This window comes from Salmo trutta, chromosome 13, assembly GCF_901001165.1.
Source record: "Salmo trutta chromosome 13, fSalTru1.1, whole genome shotgun sequence".
NCBI classification, from domain to species: domain Eukaryota; kingdom Metazoa; phylum Chordata; class Actinopteri; order Salmoniformes; family Salmonidae; genus Salmo; species Salmo trutta.
Window position 1 is genome coordinate 34,656,161 of NC_042969.1, and position 6,151 is coordinate 34,662,311.

The window sequence follows — 6,151 nt, forward strand, 5'->3', positions numbered from 1 at the left end:
TCCTCACATTTATAACTGTCTCGTTAGTGTTAGTTTCCTTCCATTTATAACTGTCTCTTAAGTGTTAGTTTCCTCACATTTATAACTGTCTCTTTAATGTTAGTTTCCTCACATTTATAACTGTCTCTTTAGTGTTAGTTTCCTTCCATTTATAACTGTCTCTTTAGTGTTAGTTTCCTCAGATTTATAACTGTCTCCTTAGTGTTAGTTTCCTCACATTTATAACTGTCTCTTTAGTGTTAGTTTCCTCACATTTATAACTGTCTCTTTAGTGTTAGTTTCCTTCCATTTATAACTGTCTCTTTAGTGTTAGTTTCCTTCCATTTATAACTGTCTTGTTAGTGTTAGTTTCCTTCCATTTATAACTGTCTCTTTAGTGTTAGTTTCCTCACATTTATAACTGTCTCTTTAGTGTTAGTTTCCTTCCATTTATAACTGTCTCGTTAGTGTTAGTTTCCTTCCATTTATAACTGTCTCTTTAGTGTTAGTTTCCTTCCATTTATAACTGTCACGTTAGTGTTAGTTTCCTCACATTTATAACTGTCTCTTTAGTGTTAGTTTCCTCACATTTATAACTGTCTCGTTAGTGTTAGTTTCCTAACATTTATAACTGTCTCGTTAGTGTTAGTTTCCTAACATTTATAACTGTCTCTTTAGTGTTAGTTTCCTCACATTTATAACTGTCTCTTTAGTGTTAGTTTCCTTCCATTTATAACTGTCTCTTTAGTGTTAGTTTCCTCACATTTATAACTGTCACGTTAGTGTTAGTTCCTTCCATTTTGTTTCATTCCATTGCATTGTTAGTTGACCTTTCTTTCCTCTGTCACGTTGGTGTGGTTGTTCCTGAGGATCGCTTGCTATAGTGGGTCATATCAGGCTAACGTATTACAAGTTGGGCAATAATGTGGGACATGTGGCCTATATGAATCATTATGTAACGCAGACCATATGTAGCCGTTTAAACCTGGAGCCTTCTGCACGGCTCCCGATGACTGGACCGTTGTCATCAGTTCCATGGTTAGTGAGGATTATTAGGGTCGTTTTATAGGACTACAGGTCAACCCCTGTTCTCACCTTCCAATATTTTATGTATTGAACTATTGAATTTGGCAACATTCAGGATGAATCAAACCACTGTTTTTATACTTTCCTAACCCTAAATAATATACAATCAACCAATTAGTGCTGAAAAGGAGACTAATATTTGTGTATTTAGGCCTACATTGCTTTCTTTCATTGGTCCCTGATATTGCGAACTGTTCTCTCCATGTATTCTAGTCAGTCTGTCGAGAAAATTCAAATGAAAGGGATGGCTTTAGAGAAATGTACTGAAAACCCGATTGAACGTAAACTCCACAAGAGTATCTGTTGGCCAGCAAGTGGGAGGGTTTTCAGTGGTTGAATTACATTAGGAACATGCCTGCAAAGCGCGTTATGCACCTGCGTAAGGTAAGTGTGAATACCAACTACTGAGAAGTGCGTAGGAAAGGTGTAAATGTCCTAAGTCTGAATCGGGCCCCTAAGGAAAGGAACATGGGAGCAGTTCCCCTCTCCCTTCTTTTACATGTCTGCATATTTGAACATGATAGAGAATTGTTTTCACTAAAGCAGTCCATGTACTCTAGCAGTAAAGGTATAGGAAAGGTGTGCTCTTCAGGAGGGAAAAACAGAAACCAAGGGATTTGACTTATTTATGTATAGAGCTAAATGGAGAACCAGGCTCCACAGATGAAGTGGATATTTTGACCAAACAGGAAAAGAAGAAATGACACAGTATAGCTAACAGCACAGTCCCAGAGAAGTGGAGTCTGTCTGTCTGTCTATCTGTAGCCAACAGCCCAGTCCCAGAGCAGTGGAGTCTGTCTGTCTGTCTGTCTGTAGCCAACAGCCCAGTCCCAGAGCAGTGGAGTCTGTCTGTCTGTCTGTCTGTAGCCAACAGCCCAGTCCCAGAGCAGTGGAGTCTGTCTGTCTGTCTGTCTGTAGCCAACAGCCCAGTCCCAGAGCAGTGGAGTCTGTCTGTCTGTCTGTAGCTAACAGCCCAGTCCCAGAGCAGTGGAGTCTGTCTGTCTGTCTGTCTGTCTGTCTGTCTGTCTGTCTGTCTGTCTGTCTGTCTGTGTCTGTCTGTCTGTCTGTCTGTCTGTCTGTCTGTCTGTCTGTCTGTCTGTCTGTCTGTAGCCAACAGCCCAGTCCCAGAGCAGTGGAGTCTGTCTGTCTGTCTGTCTGTAGCTAACAGCCCAGTCCCAGAGCAGTGGAGTCTCTGTCTGTCTGTCTGTCTGTCTGTCTGTCTGTCTGTCTGTCTGTCTGTCTGTCTGTCTGTCTGTCTGTCTGTCTGTCTGTCTGTCTGTCTGTCTGTCTGTCTGTCTTGGCCAGTAAGAGGGATGGTGGTGAGGAGACGAGAGCTGAGCTCACGGCTACTACTAACTGGACTGCTGGAGTCACACTAAGAGAGGCTGAATGAGAGTGTGTGTGCCTGTGCGTGCGTGCGTGGGGGGCGTGTGTGCGTGGGGCTGTGTGTGTGCGTGCGTGCGTGCGTGGGGGCATGCGTGGGGCCGTGCATGTGTGTGTGTTTCTGTCTACAACCTAGCAGGTGTTTCTGGGAAGAACATAGAGCGACTCTTTCAGTAAAAAAGGATCTAAAAAGGAAAAAGCTCTCACCACTGATCTGAAGTGACGTCGTCCTGTTCCAGGTTTCCCCATGCATAGGTAAAGATCCACTTTACCACCGTAACCCAGTGTTCCCGACCAGGGCCAGACAAGAGAAAACAGAGGGGTTGAACGCTTCGTTATTGCGCTCTAGCAGACAGATGTTTTTGTGCTAATTTGGCCCTTATTTTCCAGCACATCCCAAATGGCACCCTATTGCCTATATAGTGCCCTTCTTTTGACCGGAGCCCCTATGGACTGGTCAAAAGTAGTGCACTATATAGGGAATAGGGTGCCATTTGGGCATTAGTGTAGAGATGCAAGAGAGGGGAAAAAGGCAGATGCTTTCTGCTTTGTAGCACCTCCATGTCACTGGGAGAAATTAAGGATTCACAGACCAGGGAGTCTGTCCACAGCTTTGTCCTTAATGTGTGTGTCTGTCCATGTGTGTGTGTCAGGCAGGGAGTCTGTCCACAGCTGCTCCATGTTTCCACTGTGCTGTGTTGTTCAGTGAGACTGCAAGCCAAGTCTAGACCAGCTCTAGGCAGCCAAGCTTGGACTGGGTGCATGGAACAGTGGAAGAGAGGGTAAGTCTGGCTCACACACACACACACACACACACACACACTCAGTCACACACACTCAGTCACACACACACACACACACACCCACGTCATTCCACGCCGCACCACTCCTCTGCTACACGTATGTGCTGTAAACATGTTGATTTTTCCACAACAAAATGCCAATGAATTACGTGTGTGTGTGTGTGTGTGTGTGTGTGTGTGTGTGTGTGTGTGTGTGTGTGTGTGTGTGTGTGTGTGTGTGTGTGTGTGTGTGTGTGTGTGTGTGTGTGACTGAGTGTGTCTGACTGTGTGTGTCTGGCTGTGTGTGTCTGGCTGTGTGTGTCTGGCTGTGTGTGTCTAAATCAGGACTGTGAGGACAGGTTTAGCAGCCTGTACTGGAAAACACAGCATATGTCACCGTGAGGGAGGGAAAGGCATCCTACATGCATACCATCTGTCCTGGTAGAGCCAAGGCAAAACACCACTGTTTGATCCTTTGGCAATGTAGAAAAGTATACAACGGCCTACTACAAACATTCTGCTCCATATTAAAGTACTGTATATGCATTCTGCTCCATACTAAAGTACTGTATATGCATTCTGCTCCATACTAAAGTACTGTATATGCATTCTGCTCCATACTAAAGTACTGTATATGCATTCTGCTCCATACTAAAGTACTGTATATGCATTCTGCTCCATACTAAAGTACTGTATATACATTCTGATTCATATTAAAGTTCTGTATATGCATTCTGCTCCATATTAAAGTACTGTATATGCATTCTGCTCCATAGGATATGCATTCTGCTCCATATTAAAGTACTGTATATACATTCTGCTCCATATTATAGTACTGTATATGCATTCTGCTCCATATTACAATACTGTATATACATTCTACTCCATATTAAAGTACTGAATATACATTCTGCTCCATATTAAAGTACTGTACATGCATTCTGCTCCATATTACAATACTGTATATACATTCTGCTCCACACTAAAGTACTGTATATACATTCTGCTCCATATTGAAGTACTGTATATGCATTCTGCTCCATATTAAAGTACTGTATATGCATTCTGCACCATATTAAAGTACTGTATATACATTCTGCTCCATATTATAGTACTGTATATGCATTCTGCTAAATACTAAAGGACTGTATATACATTCTGCTCCATATTAAAGTACTGTATATACATTCGGCTAAATACTAAAGTATTGTATATACATTCTGCTCCATATTAAAGTACTGTATATGCATTCTGCTCCATATTAAAGTACTGTATATGCATTCTGCTCCATATTAAAGTACTGTATATGCATTCTGCACCATATTAAAGTACTGTATATACATTCTGCTAAATACTAAAGTACTGTATATACATTCTACTCAATACTAAAGTACTGTATAAACATTCTACTCAATACTGAAGAATACACACTGAATTGTACCTTAGAACAGAAGCACTCACACATCCTACACATCAGGTTTCTGTTTAAACAACTGCAGTTTGACTTCTAGCCAACACTGCACACTTTTCACACTATTTTATTATATTACAGCTTGATTCTAAAATGGAATAATACAATAGCCCATAATGACAAAGCGAAAACAGGTTTTTAGACATTTTTGCAAATGTTTAAAAAATGTAAAACAGAAATACCTTATTTACATAAGTATTCAGACCCTTTGCTATGAGACTCGAAATTCAGGTGCATCCTGTTTCCATTGATCATCCTTGAGATGTTTCTACAACTTGATGGAAGTCCACCTGTGGTAAATTCAATTGATTGGACATGATTTGGAAAGTCACACACCTGTCTGTATAAAGTCCCACAGTTGACAGTGAATGTCAGAGCAAAAACCAAGCCATGAGGTCGAAGGAATTGTCCGTAGAGCTCCGAAACAGGATTGTGTCGAGGCACAGATCTGGGGAGGCGTACCAAGTGTACCAGCTTTGAAGGTCCCCAAGAAAGCATGATGCGTAAGACCCCACTTCATGGTCCACAGAAGTGCACTATAAAGGGCTTATATAAGGTTCTCTCTTCCTCTCTGTGCCCATTGATACATCACTCTACTCAATTATAACTGTTCAATCTGGGTGAAATTAGAGCGTGACTACTGTATTTTAGTTCATCAGTCGAACCAGATTGATTCTTTATAATAGATGATGTTATCAATCTTTGCAATCCGGCGTTGCTGAACAGGTTCAATATTCAATCCATATTAACTGGGTCATTGGGGCAAACACACATACATAAATACACATGGTCCCTAGTACAGACTCTAAATCTAAACAGCTGTTAATTTAGTCACACATGGTCCGTTAGTGCAGATTGATTCTAAACAGCTGTTAATTTAGTCACACATGGTCCGTTAGTACAGACTGATTCTAAACAGCTGTTAATTTAGTCACACATGGTCCGTTAGTACAGACTGATTCTAAACAGCTGTTAATTTAGTCACACATGGTCCGTTAGTACAGACTGATTCTAAACAGCTGTTAATTTAGTCACACATGGTCCGTTAGTACAGACTGATTCTAAACAGCTGTTCATTTAGTCACACATGGTCCGTTAGTACAGACTGATTCTAAACAGCTGTTAATTTAGTCACACATGGTCCGTTAGTACAGACTGATTCTAAACAGTTGTTAATTTAGTCACACATGGTCCGTTAGAACAGACTCTGATTCTAAACAGCTGTTAATTTAGTCACACATGGTCCGTTAGTACAGACTGATTCTAAATAGCTGTTAATTTAGTCACACATGGTCCGTTAGTACAGACTGATTCTAAACAGCTGTTAATTTAGTCACACATGGTCCGTTAGTACAGACTCTGATTCTAAACAGCTGTTAATTTAGTCACACATGGTCCGTTAGTACAGATTGAATCTAAACAGCTGTTAATTTAGTCACACATGGTCCGT

The 6,151-nt window shown here is 41.2% G+C and overlaps 1 long non-coding RNA gene across 1 annotated transcript; it reads left to right on the top strand.

Annotated features, from left to right (window-relative positions):
* Positions 1–1,417: 1,417 nt before the first annotated feature.
* LOC115205695 (uncharacterized) lies at positions 1,418–4,572 on the top strand. The gene is made up of 3 exons (XR_003880661.1): positions 1,418–2,703; positions 3,102–3,230; positions 3,576–4,572. It is a non-coding gene; the product is annotated as an uncharacterized LOC115205695 (long non-coding RNA).
* The last annotated feature ends 1,579 nt before the right edge of the window (positions 4,573–6,151 follow it).